The 15106-nt window shown below is 39.2% G+C and overlaps 1 protein-coding gene across 1 annotated transcript in view; it reads right to left on the reverse strand.

Moving 5' to 3' along the window:
- Positions 1-15106, reverse strand: part of LOC134205441 (serine/threonine-protein kinase Smg1-like) — a 103720-nt gene that overhangs the window by 44318 nt on the left and 44296 nt on the right.

The raw sequence follows: 15106 nt of genomic DNA on the forward strand, positions 1-15106 counted from the left end.
CGGATGTTTTGTGATACAAATGTCACATATTGAAATATTTGCGGCACCGCACTCTAGATCAATTTCGATGCGATTGTTTACCCGTTCGTGAGTTAAATCTTCAGGAAGGACACCCAAACTCATAATAAAAATGAGTTAAGATTTCCTTTCTGACGATTTAACTCGCGAACGGGTTGACCGATTTGCAAGATTTTTTCTCTAATCGATTCGTTTTGGGAACCGCAAGGTTTGTGTATACAAAAAGTTGGTGAATATAATGGGGAAATGTAAACAAATCATTAGAATACTAATTTAAGTCTGTTGAGGAAAACAAAACAACTAGAGTGCGGTGCTTCAAATAGTTCATTGTGACATTTTCAACACCCGGGCAAAGCTGGGTTTCTTTCGCTAGTAATAGATAAAGATAATGTTATTCGAAGCAAAAATATCTAAATCTGATATCACCTACAAAACATCGATACGGTCAAATATCAAAACATCAGGAAATAGATACAAAATTTCGATAAACAGACAGACAGAACACATTGAACATTCTTTCGTCAAATTCATCGTCGTACAAATACTAATCACATCTGTTGTTTTCACTAAGTTGGGTAAATCACGAACCAGATGGCGGTAGTGAGCAAACGTCAAACTCCAGCATATCCAATGCGCGAGCCACGAGTAAGTTATTGGCGAACTAATTATTTATATTGACCAGTAAATCAGTGAACGATGAAAATTGCACGAGTGTTATGTCTGTTTGTCTGTGATATTCGTATCGCCATTTCTAGGTTCGACGCATCTACTGTTTAAATTTAAAACGTACTCCGAGCACGCCCCCTATACTTTCGTTTGCTGAACAACTCGCTTTAGAACTCCCCTGGTCATTCAGCGGTACTCCTCTTTTTTTCCTATCCGCAAAATCTTTTTCTTTTAGTGCTCTACGTGCGTGCGTTCATCTTCCAATCGGGACTCTTCTAATAGGCGTTTCTCATCAAACATCAACAGCGCTTGCCGTGCTCGAGAACGTACAGTAGAAGTTGATTAATGTTTATTGGTTATTGGACGAAGTTTATTTATTTATTGAATCGTCTCGATGGTATCGTACAGACTAAAATTATGCTACGTTTTATTCCCAATTTTAAAACAATGCATGTTTCTCAAACAGGAACTTAAAGGGCTGTTGTACCCATAAATGAGCCCATAAATGGCACCAGCCATCTTCCCCTTTAGACTTTCGCGACTGATGCGAGAGGTAAGTAGAAATGAATCGTTCTTCTTCAATCGCCAACCGATCACCATTCACAATCGAGTGTCGGGACCACCACTCGATGATACGAATGGATCGAACCCGAAATAATTCCAACATAAACTGCACGAAAAACGTTCTCGCGTGAGTTACTCTCATACAGAGTACCGTTGGGAGTTATTCATTCATTCACGATGCATCTTCAGCTTATTCAGCTGAGAGCTGCACTGGGGACAATGAGTGAATGTGATTAATACGATGCGATTTCCAGCAACCCTGTAGGAGTGATAAGTTGGGTTTCCGAGAGGAGATACGAGCAATCGATGTATCCTTCAAGTATGTCGTGTACCAATAACCTTTTCAGTTTCAGCCGCCTCCTTGATAATAATCAGTGGCGCCGGGAGTGGGTGGGACAGGTAGGACATGTCCTACGCATGAATTTTCCTGGGTGGGACAGTCAAAGCATTGTCCTACCCATGATTCTGGTAAGAACATATGAAGTCATTGGATGGCAAGAATTCGTGTGTTAGCAGAAGATGATTTTTAAGTTAATCAGAGTCCAAACAATAATCATAGATGTTTTTGGTATCCTAAAGCAATAGACTACTGATTGATTGTTGTTTAGGACTTCAGGCACTTTAAAATCCCTAAAGCGCTCAAAGATGTCTATGTTTTACAGAGGTGAAATAGAAGTTGCTGAAATCCATAGGCGTAACTAGAGTCTCGGTCTAGGGGGGCCATGGCACCAGCTGGTGGGATGTAATTTTCAAAGGCGATTTAAATCACTGTGCGCATGGATTGCAATAGAAATTGTTTGACTAAGTTTATCGCTCATTCGTCCTAGAACTAACATAAAAAAAATCGCGAATAATACAATTGATTTCCAATGATGCTGTGATTGCTTCAAAACGCTGTGTCTGTGTCAACTTGGCTTCTCCATGTTACTAAATGTAGATAAGTGTGTAATCTAAGATTCAAGAATCTTCTTCGAATTATCTATAAATGAAATTCGATATGAGTATATTTCTAAAGCATTTCCATGATTACTTAATGCATAAAGATCTCGATTTTTTTGAAACTTGAAATTTTTGAAACTCTTTAGATGTGGAATAAATTCCACGAAATTTTGTCATAATCAATATAAGAATTTAAGTATTCATGCAATTCCAAAATGTATGCTATGTGCTAAAATAGTTAAGTACCGATGAACACAAATTTGGAATCCTAAAGTGTTTTTTATGAGTCATAAAATCCAGTAGTCATAAAATTATGAGTCATAAATCAAATTCCAGAATAACATAGGGTTTTTGTAGTTACTGACGTTAGGAAGAGGCTTTATTATGGTTTTCTGAATAGCTGATAGATTTCTCTGCAAAAATTAAAGAGACTTGAGAAGCAACCAAATCGATCTGAATTGTGCTGCAAAAGAAATGTTTTCTGATGCGAACTGGTTTGTAAATCTATTTTTTTTTATCCTAAAAAACAAATTCTAACTAAAGCAGGCACAAAAGAGTTTTCCGATGATCCTTATGAAATCGCCAAAAAATTAAATGGAACAAGATCTTTTGAGGATTATAAAAATATGTCTTCAATGCAATCTCTGTTGTGAGTGCGAAGGTTGCCTAAGTTTTGTCCTAATACTTTCAATGGAATGCGTTGTTGATTTTTCTGTCATTGTAACAAAGATTCTTAAGTTTTATAATTTTATATTTTTCTGTGCCAGAATTATATAGCGAGAGCAGAAATCTCCATAGGAATTTGATCAACTGTTTTGCGGCATACCTTGCGATTAACTCGAAGATTTTCGAAAGAATGGTCGTTCGAAATTTCATTGACCGGATTTGTGTACATGTGCTCATTTTGATGTAGTTGCTTCAGTCTTTTTTGAAGCGGATGGTACAGTGAACTCTCCCTTACTCGATATTGAAGGGACCATCGAGTTAGGGAGGTATCGAGATAGGGAACACATTTATATTTGGCCGAATGCCGTTTAACCGAACAGTTAAAATTTGTTTCCTTATTAAGTGAAGTGAGAAGAGAGATGTTCGAAGTGAATAGTGAACAGCGAGAACTGAGAAGTGAGAAATGAGATTTTTTAAATGAGTACAGAGTAGTGAGAAGTGAGTACTGAGAAACGGAAGTGAGTATTGAGTAGTGAGATGTGTGCAGCAACATGTGAGTAGTGGAAAGTGAGAAGTGAGGAGAAAATGGTGAGAAGTGAGTTGTGATAGTTGCGAAGTGAGAATAAGGATGTGAGTAGTGAGAAAAATAGAAGCAAGGGGTGAGAAGGAGAGAGGATAATAATGTTGTTGTGAGTTGTGAGAAGTGAGTGGAGAGATATAAGACAGGAGAAGAAAGACAGAAGAAGAAAGAGAAAAAAAGAAGAAAAATGAAAGAATACCGTTTCTCACTTTTTGATTCTCGGCCCTCACTTCTCACTTATTATTCCCTGCTCACAACTTACTTCTCACCCCAAAATTTCTCACATTTCACTTCTCACTACTTATTTCTTACTTCTCTCATCGCACATTTCGCTTCTCATCTCCCTTTCCTACTACTCGCTTCTCACTTTACACTTTTCACTATTAACTTCTCACCTCTCACGTCGAACATCTCCTTTCTCACATCTCATTTTCCACTTCTTACTTATCACTTATAACTTCTTATATCTCACATCAGACTTCTCATTTCTTACTCATCACTGTTAATTTCTAACTTTTCACTCCTCACTTTTACCTTCATACTTTTCACTTCTCACTATTCGCTTCGATCTCCGTACTGTTAACTTCTCACTTCTCATTACTCATTTCTCACTTCCCACTACTCATCTGTCACTTCTTACTTCTCATTTCTCACTTTACACTTCTCATTTCGAATTTCTCACTTCTCACTTTTAACTTTTCATTTCTCACTTTTAATTTCGCACATCTCACTTCTCACAACGCACACCTCACTTCTGATTTCGCACATATCACTTCTCATTTTTCACTTTTCACATAAAACTTCTTATATCTCACTTCTGACTTCTCATTTCTCTTCTCGATCTCCGTACTGTTAACTTCTCACTTCTCACCTCTCATTTCTCTCTTCCAACTACTCATGTGTCATTTCTTACTTCTCATTTCTCTCTTTACACTTCTCACTTCTCACTTTGCACATCTCACTTCTCACTTTGCACATCGCACTTCTCACAACGCACATCTCACTTCTGATTTCGCACATATCACTTCTCATTTTTCACTTTTCACTTCTCACATATAACTTCTTATATCTCACTTCTGACTTCTCATTTCTCACTTATCTTATTTCACTTCTAACTTCAAACTTTCTCTCTTCATACTTTTCACTTCTCATAACTCTCTTCACACTCCGAATTGTTCACTTCTCACTTTGTATTTTTCACTTTCCACTACTTATTTCTCACTTCTTACTTCAAATTTCTCACTTCTCATTTCTCACTTCTCACTTTCCATATATCACGTTATATTTCTCACTTCTAACTTTTCCTCTCTCACTTCTCATATCTCACGTCTCATATTTCACGTCTCATATCTCACGTCTCATATCTCACGTCGCATATCTCACGTCTCATATCTTACTTCTTACTTCTCGCTTATCACTTTTCACTTCTAACTTCTAATTATGTCGTGCATGTACTGTTTCTGACAACATCGAGTTAGCGAGGTGAAAATGCTTGGGAAAATTACTTCGACTTAGAGAATATTGAGTAAGGGAGATATCGACTTACGGAGGGAGCGCAATATGCTAGATTCAAGGGACTTTGAATTTCATCGAGTTAGAGAAAATATCGAGTTACAGAATATCGAGTTAGGGAGAGTTCACTGTAGTTTAATAGAACAGAAATATTTATATCTTAATACAATTATGTTTCTATGCGACCAGGATACTAGTCAAACAAATGCAGAACAAATTTATTATTTTAAGCTAGCAACTGAATTAGAAGCGGCATTGATTTTAGCTTAAAAATCGAGAAAATGTCCCCGGGGGTCCAGTTTAAATATTTCGATGTTTTGCTGAACAAATGATCATAGATGTGATAACGCAACAAAAAATATGTTTATAGAATTCATAATCAAAATTAAGAAATATGTAAATGAAATAAAAACTGACTAAGTTGGAATTACTTTTCAAAATTTTCTGGGGGGGACCACAAGTAGGTCTGGAGGGGGCCAGCCCCCCCCCCCCGGCCCCTCCTTATTTACGCCAATGCTAAAATCTGCAAATACGATTAATTAAATATTTTAGACGTTATGATTAAGCACGATTGAATGGATTATTCAAAGCCCACGGAAAAAGTCTTCTTCAAACCTCAAAAGGTCTATTGAAATCTGAGGAGCCAGAAACATACCGAAGACCGCTCTTAAAGGGTTCTGAGCTCCGAAAACAGATTCTTCGAGAAGAGCCAGCCTCAGGCTGAAAGTCTCGGTAATCTATATCAACCTGGGGTACATGTACACTTGGGGGTACCTTCGCCGGCCCCAGGGGGTACCTTGGACAAGAATGAGTAGTGGCGGCTCTACAGTCGCATCTCCACATCTCGATAATGAAGGGACCATCGATATAAGGAGAGGAAGGAAAATTGAAAGAGTTACTAGATCGATAAAAGCTCGTTGCAATGAAAAACGATAACAAAACAAATGTCATCTCTTTTTTTTGTTGTGTTTGTTATTGTCCAAAACTGGTCTAGTAGTCTAGAAATTCGAATATATCGACATAGGAAGTGAGAATCTTGAACAAAATATGACCAGAAGATATCCAGATAGAGAAGTTAGCGAGATGTAGAAATCCCAAATGTATGTAGATTGAAGGGACCGATAAAACCATCGACATAGGGAGAGACATCGAGAAATAGAACATCGTGATGTAGAGAGTCGACTGTATTACAATTCCAATCAAACTTATTGATAAAGTTTGATAATTGTGATTTTTTTTATTTCAAGTCTTGTACATAATATGCATGACGATTAGTAAATCAAAGCCTATTGAATCCTGCCCTCCAAAACGAGCACAGTGTATAAAGGGCGATAAAAAGATCAAAAGGACAAAACGTCGAATGAACAAATTAAAAAAAAAACTTCAATGCAATCAATCTATTCGCTTCTGAACTAAAATCTAGAGTCTGATGGTACGAAAGTCTCCATTTGAGAGGCATGGATGTTTTTTTTCGAAAAGTTCAGTTGCTTCGTTGCAAGAGAATTAGAAGAATCGTTCTACGCTTCTCGGAAGCCTCCTTTCAAGAGACTGGGAAGCCCCCTTCAAAAGGCTCCGGAGCCTTTTTCAAGAGGCTTGGAGACTACTTTCAAGAGGTTCAGTAGCTTAGAAACGTACTTTCAAGATACTTAGAAGCCTTTAAAGAGGCTCGAAATCCGCTTTCAAGAGACTCTGAAGCCCCCCTTCAAGAGGCTCGGAAGCCTTTTCTCAAGAGGATCAGAAGCCTCCTATTAAGAGGCTCTGAAGTCCCCTTTTCAGGGCTCGAAAGCCGGCTTTAAAAAGGCTCGGAGGCCTCCCTTTAACAGGCTTGGAAGCCTCCCTTTAAGAGGCTTGGAATCCTTCCTTCAAGAGGCTCGGAAGTCTCCATTCAAGAGGCTCGGAAGCTTATCTTGAAGAGGCTAGGAATTCTTTTTCCAGAACTGTTTCCCAAATTGGCATTTCCTATTTGTCCTACCCACGACTCGGAACGTGGATGCGCCTCTGAATAATTCAAGATCCACCAGCTGACAGCGAGCAATCCACGGTAAGTTCCGAAGCGCAAAACGGATGAATGATTTTTGAATACGTTCAATACGAATAACTTGTGAAGTATGGTAAGGATCCCAAACAGGAGCAGCATACTCAAGAATACTGCGCACAAGGGCGCAGTACAGTGACTTCAATGCGTATATATCTGTTAACTGTGATGCATTACGTCGAACAAATCCGAAAACTGCCCAAGCCTCACTTATTATAGAAATATGCTCACTGATATGCAGTCTACCATCTATCACGACTCCCAAGTCTCGGACCGACGACGCACGTTTCAGCTCCATTCCAGCGATAGTATAGGCGAAGGTAATTGATGATAAGCATCGGCAGAAATGCATTTCTGACAAATGCTGACAAATTTTCAGTTATTTCAGTTGGAACAACGAATCTCAAATAAGAAAGCGTCGTTAAGGATCTAGGCGTACTATTAGATTCAAAACTATCTTTCAACGATCATGTTGCTTTCGTGTCCTCCAAAGCTTCTAAGATGCTTGGTTTCATTATCCACATATCAAAAGACTTCAGGAATATCCATTGTTTGAAAGCACTGTATTGTTCCTTGGTAAGATCGATTCTGGAATTCTCTTCTGTTGTTTGGTCACCATTTTACAAAAACAGTATCCGGCGTATCGAGGCAATCCAACGCAAATTTGTTCGTTTCGCGTTACGGCATCTCCACTGGCATGATCCACACAACCTACCAAGTTACCATGACCGCTGCAAGCTCATTGGGTTAGAGTTGTTGAATGAGCGTCGTGATGTATCCAGGGCTTTATTTATCTCCGACTTTCTACAATCCAGAAATTTGCTCTCGCTTTTGAACCTAAATGCGCCTCGTCGTCAGCTTAGGGTTAATTCTTTTTTGTTCGTTTAGGGTGCTCGTTCTAATCATGGGCATAACGAGCCATTCACCAACATGACCCGTATCGAAGTGCTACTGAATTTGATTTTCACCTCTCTCGTTTCCAATCTTCGGAAAATGTTTTACCGAATACTTGGCGTTCCTAACACAAATACCCCCTGATAGATAGTTGGTCAGGATATTTAATTAAGTATTTTCAAATTGTGAAGTTGTATTGAATTAAGAAATATTGTATTTGTTGGAAATTGTAATTTTTGTTGATATTCAAAGAAGAGGAGGTATTGCGCCAGTTTGAGGAGAGGATTTTGTTTTACTCAAGCGGGCTGTTCCCTGTTCCAAATAAAGATAAAGATAAAGATAAATATCCTCACCATACAGTAGTTTTGCAGAGGAGAGTCGAAGGCACTGGTTGTTTATGTAGAGTACAAATATTAACGACCCCAGCACACTGCCTTTCGGAGCACCCGAAGGAATGTTGAAGGATTCGGGTCGGGAAGAGTTTGTTTCAACGTAAGCTGTTTTGCCGGTCAGATAGGATAGAATCCAGTCCACTACCCAGTCTTGAAAGCTTATGTGTCGTAAATTATCCACAGCATGACGATGTGGTACGTAGTCAAATGCTTTTGAAAAATCTAGATAAATCGAATCAACTTGATTTCGCCGTTCGACTTCACGAAACAGCACGTTAGATTAATATAGCAGGGGTGATATTGCGCATCTCGCATCATTGCGAATCAAATCACTCGATTCGTACGTTTTTGCATTCGTTTCGAAAAAATTGCGGCATTATGTATTTCGTTCGACTTCATTCAGTCGCAGTACAAGATTTCGAATGGTGTTGTACTAGCTCAATCGAATATGTTCTGTCAAACGAAATGTAAACAGAGAGAATAAGAGAGAGATGTCTCCGTGTTTAGTATGCCACCCGCTGGAGAGACAACCTTCAGCGCATGGCGAATGCAGGGGTCTGCGAAGCGGCCATGTTTCTGATGCCAGCATCAAAATCATCAATTAATTTAATACGAAGGCGTAATCATAATCGTTGAAACCTGCCATTGAAAATATATTTTAAATATCATAATATTTTGGCAAAGTAGAGCCCTTGGTGTCGATTTAGATATGAAAATTTATTAAAGACATCAATATTCTTGTTGAAATACACCTCGCATTCATACTTTCGCACAAGTTCTTGAAAAATGATGAAAAATAATTACGTCTATTTGGAAAAAATACTTCGGAATAGTGATTTGTTTACAAAAAAGAATTGTCAGTGGGAAACCCAATTTCAATAAAAACAATGGGAAACTCAAAGATGTTGGCTATTGTCAAACGTAGTGGGTAGGATTGGGGTTGCCAGATACCTGGGCGAATGTGAGTAAACAGAGAGATTAAAAGTAATTTCATCTGCGTGTAATTAATTTGGTGTTCCCATGTGTTTAAGTTAAATGTACTAAAACTCTTGCGCGTTTTATTTTATTAAAGTCAACTATTTTTGTCGTAGATTTTGGAATATACACGTTTTCACGCAGATTACGAGATAATTAGAGATTGTATACTGTCTGAAAACTATAAAAATAGGTATATTAATGACATTCTTTCATTCAAGATATAATAATGAAGCATTTATTCTCTTCCCGTAGAGAAATAATAACAAATATAATGAAAAACTTTTAGCAAGAAAAGACTCTCGAACAACATTCGAAAGCTATAAAGGTGACGATTGTTTTTCATTCGACTTGAGTCGTTTTTCTGTGTGCTATCGAGTTTCCATAATGCCAAAACATCTCGTTATTCTTGTACCTCCTCAAGCATACTCGAACGATGAGTCGTTTTCGAGATCGAATCGAAAGCCGTAATGCCAAACATGTTTGACTCGATAGAATTACGTTCGAATCGAGATGCGCAATGCCACCCCAGGTTGGTCGTGGTCAAACGACATGGAACAAAACCATGCTGGTGTTCCGATATAGCAAGTTTTGTTGCAAATAAGATGACTTTCTGGATCATAGATTCCAGGAGTTTACCAGGACAGCATAGAAATACCACAGATAACAGATATTGAGGCTGGCATCCCATATGTGTGTAAACATCCGCAACCGTTAATTCAAATGCATTTTAAATTGGGAGCGCGTTTGACAATCGATTGGAGATGGCGCAAGGATCATTGTTATTGAAAACGCAGCCCGAATTCGGCTGTCAAATGCATTGGCTGCTTTCGATGGTTGTAATTCAGCTGCATCCTTAGGTACTGCCGCAATCAGTTGAGTAGATGGCAGTAGTGGGTCAACGTATATCAATTCAAAAGTTTACACAGGATTTTCAATAAAATTTGTTCTAGCTTCAATATCTGTTATCTGTGGAAATACCGCGGTAGTTTTCTTCCTTGTTTGTGAACTGGGATCATTTTTGCAGTTTCTCATAATTCCGGGGATGTATTGTCTTTTTATCGATTGATTAAAAAGTGGTAGCAGCGGGGCCGCTAAAGATTCCACACAGCTCTTCAGAAGATAGAGCTTTAAGCCATCTACTACCGCGCCTTTGGAAACATCAAGGTCGCAAAGGGCTTTTACACTTCGAGGTGGGGAAACTGGAAGCTTGGAAGATGGATTTGATGGACTGGGACATTCTGGAAACCTGCTTCGTGGGCTTGAAGCAGTGATGTTGCGTTGAATACGCTCTGAAAGAATGGTGCAAAAAGGTTCGTGGGTTTGGTTAGTTGACTTTGAGATTTTACGAACTTCCAAAACATTGAAAGGTTGTTTTTCAAATTGTCCAGGTGTCTACAGTAGCAAGAGTCGAGAATCTCGTAATAGGACGATTCCACCAATCGGAGTACATTCCTATTCTTGTTGGTTTTCTTAGCGAGGTATATTTTTTATGCTTTCATTAGTCTGTTTCGCTTGTCATAAAGTTCAGCAATCCACTAGTGCTTTCTCTAATACTGTGATTAATACTTCAGCGACGAAGGACCATCAATTGAAAAACTTCATACAGTTTGTCATAGAACAGGGCAACATTACCATTGATAGAAGGCACCTGGAGCTATTGATTCCAATTGATCATAGAAAGTTCAGAATTGAGAGAGATGTAATCGAAGCGCAGGACGTCGAAATCTATGGCATCTGGAAAGCGTTTAGTTTGAGCAGGAACGAAACAGCAAACATCCATTTGTTTTAGCACTGACGGGTGATAATCGCCTGTTAATAGGAGGAGCAAGGCTGGCTGAGAAACTTCTAAGATGTCTGAAGAGTTCATGTTGACGCTTTTGATTTCCTGTCCAAGCTGAACTCGTTTTAGCAAGGCGTTCAGTATCACCTTTCTGCTCTTCGATCGTAGGTTTCGTTATCGGTAGCTACCCTCCCAAGCAGCACAACACCCTTGGCACAAGAATAATGGTGCCAGTCTGAAAATACGCCAAACGATACCATCCCCATTTCTTTTATTTGGCTTACATCTAAACAGATTACACTGATTCAATAATTTGACGCCACAATACACGGTTCGAGGCCGCATCTCTCCATTCTCGAATGCGACCCACGCTCGTCAAGTCGTTCTCTACCTGGTCAGCTCATATCGCTGGCTGCGCTCCACGTCGTCTCATACCTGCCGGATCGGAAGCGAACATCATCTTTCCAGGGTTGCTGTCCGCCATTCTTGCAACATGCCCTGCCCATCTTACCCTTCCAGCTTTAGCTACCTTCTGGGTACTGGGTTCGCCGTAGAGCTGGGCGAGCTCGTGCTTCATCCTTCGCCGCCACACACCTTCTTGTCTTCTTGTCGCGCTCGGTTCCGCCCACAAGCATGTACTTTGTCTTTGACGCATTCACCACCAGTCCAACTTTTGTTGCTTCACGTTTCAGGCGGGTGTACAATTCTGCCACCTTTGCAAATGTTCGGCCGACAATGTCTATCGAAACAAATAAATTGATTGTATCTGTTGAAAATCGTACCCAGGCTATTATGCCCGACTCTCCGCATGATACCTTCTAGCGCAATGTTGAACAACAGGCACGAAAGTCCCCGGCGCGATTCGCACAGTTTTGTACACCATCCATCGATGCTTTGATCAGTCTGGTAACCCAAGCAGCACAACTTGTTTCACTACTGAACATGTGCCATCAAATATCTCTCTTGCAATCTAAAAATCGCAAGAGGTGGAGCCTACGGAAACATCCTTCGATTGCAGTTAAATTGCAAGAATATTGCAAAAACTACAGCGGAAAAAAAAAATAATATAAAACTGGATTCGATTTATGGACTTTGTGATCGATAGTCCTTCACTCTACCACAGCACCATTCAACACTTCGAAGGGACTGCATGTTGACTCACCATAAAAACCATACGATTATGAAGCTTTGTACTCGGGTTTCCTGTTACTTGATTGCACCATAACAGGAAAAAGTTGTGAGTTGTCAAAACGTTGAACGATGCTAAATTAAACTTGAAGACACACTCAACTTATCTGCAACTTAATTTAAACAAATAATTACATTTTGAAAGACGCATTGAAGTTACATGGTAAAAAATATGCAACTTAATGATTTTGTTTCGTATTTGCAACATGAAGGGCAGTATTCTTTGGTTGTTTGTTTCCAAATGTCAAACACGTACTGCATTGCAATGTTAATGAAACATTGATCACAATTCGAACGTTTTTGACAGCTTGATGCAACATTTTCTTACTTTGACGTTTTTCCAATGTCTTCAATGAAACTGAATAGAAACTTGATGCTTTTTGGAAGATGTTGCGTGCGCTACTTGGGAAGCTTCCCAGGGAAGCTGTTCTCGTCCATAATTTTCCATAGCTATTCGCAATCTATACTGTCGTATGCCGCCTTGAAATCAATGAACAGATAGTGCGTTGGGACCTGGTATTCATGGCATTTTTGAAGGATTTGCCGTACAGTACAGATCTGGCTGTTGAGCGGCCGTCAACGAAGCCGGCTTGATAACTTCCCACGAACTCGTTCACTAATGGTGACAGACGACGGAAGATGATCAGGGATATCACTTTGTAGGCGGCAATGATCGTTCGATAGTTCTAACACTCCAGCTTGTCGCCTTTCTTGTAGATGAGGCATATGACCCCTTATTCCACCCCCCGTTAGCAGTTCAGTTTCACAGATTCTGACTATCAGTTTGCGCAGGCAAGTGGCCAGCTTTTCCGGTCCCATCTTAATGAGCTCAGCTACGATACCATCCTTGCCAGTTGCTTTATTGGTCTTTAGCTGTTGGATGGCATCCTTAACTTCCCTCAAGGTGAGGGTTGGTTGGCTTCCATCGTCCGCTGAACTGACGTAGTCATTTCCTCCGCTTCAGCGCGTTGCTTTGACTTTCACTGCCTGCACTCGCGCCATTTAAATGTTCCTCGTAGTGCTGCTTCCACCTTTCCACCCTTCCGCTACCATCCCCACGTCGCTAAATTGGGCTGGTCACATGATTAACAGCCCAAGCAAAGCTTGAGATCAAATCGATAACTTGTTTTCAAGTTGTGGAAAAATTAACGGTTAAAATAACAAAATTTTACAGTAGAATAATCTTATTGTGACACCAAATTGAAAACTATTTCTGCTGTCGATGAGAGCAAATTGAAAACTTATTTTTATTTTGGTTTTTGATAACGAAATAAATAATCAGTTTTATATCAATTCGTACACCCAACCAGCGGATGTCAAAATCTGTATAAGAAGTGGACAGATGTAAAATTGTTAGATTCATATAGAAAAAAAATGTAAGCTTCTTAAACAGATATTGTGAGAAAAACTTACTAACAATTTTGCATATGCCCAGTACGCAATTTGACATTTGCTGGTTGGGCGTATAGTTTAGAAATCAACAGCAAACTGATGTCAAAATAAGAAATCAATCACGGAAACCAGTGTTGTGCTGAATCATAATCAGACGATAATGATTGCAATTTTCATGTGAAAACTTTTCACGTGAAAACAGTAGGCGAGTTGTCGCCGGCGACAACTTCTCAAATAGTGTACTCAAACGATAATAAACACAGAATTTTCATTCAAACATTAATCTTTACTATGATCAGCCAATTGTCAACAGTCCCGTTATATCTTCTATTTGGCGTTATGGTTTCATGGTAGTAAGGAAAAAGTGTTCAAAATGTAACGGTAAGTGCTTCAAATCAAGATACGATTTTCAAACGATTCTTAATCGCTGGCGAGTTTTTATCATCTGATAATTTAAAAGTAAGATCGCGGGTGAGTTTGATCATCCTCGATTTTTTGAAAATTTGATTTTTCCCAACCCTGACGGAAACCAAAATCTGTAATTGTAATTTATCAGCATCCACCCTCCCGCATAAATCCAAACGATAGCCGAACCATTATTGGAACGGTATACGTTCCAGGTTGAACCATAATGATAATGGTACTTAACCATAACCGTACTGTAGTCTGATAACGTTTTGACCATAGTGACTATGGTTTTCGTAGACCGGACTGTATGAGCAACGGGTTGTTAAGAATGTTAACCGTAAGAGAAAACGATTTTCTTCATACATTTTTGGAGGAAAGATTGTATCAGTACTATATTGATTATGGTTCGTAGACCGTAAACTTCATTTATTAAGGTTGAGATAATTGTTTTACCATAAATATGTATTGTTCGAAGAACTTAATGTTAATGGGTTACGATATCAACTATGTACATGATATATTTGTAACTGTACGAAGAACGGTAAATTTGTATGCGGGCTATACTTAAGTTAGGTGAAACCCAAAATGAGAAAACAAATTATGATTATAATTTGATGTCGCTATCAAATTATGTTTTCTATTGGCCCTCATTATGTTGTCAGACGGGAGTCGAACCGTTTATCATGCTGGCTATTTTTAAGAATGTTCGAAAGTGGCTTTGCAGCGGTGTGCGCTACAGCTTAAAGTTGAGAAAACTAATTTTATTATGAGTTATCGTATTTATACAATATTTCCTGACATTACTTGTGTATCCTAAAAACGGTCTGCCGAACACTTCGGTTACGTTTGTTTATTTAAAGACCTCTATCCATCTCGACAAAGTAACTTCGTTTTCGTGGCCAATTTACAGTACAACTTCTTCGTCGTAAAGCAAATGCAAAAACAACTTGAAAGTTCTGATTTACAACTCTCTTCCTAAAGCAATTGCGATCAGTGGACTGTGACCATTCGATTGGCAATCAATGTCGGCGAGAACAACTAGTGTTGTGGTAGCTTCTTCATCGGTGGTACTTCATCGCATCACCAACCACCGT

This window comes from Armigeres subalbatus, chromosome 1 (genome assembly GCF_024139115.2).
Source record: "Armigeres subalbatus isolate Guangzhou_Male chromosome 1, GZ_Asu_2, whole genome shotgun sequence".
NCBI lineage: Eukaryota > Metazoa > Arthropoda > Insecta > Diptera > Culicidae > Armigeres > Armigeres subalbatus.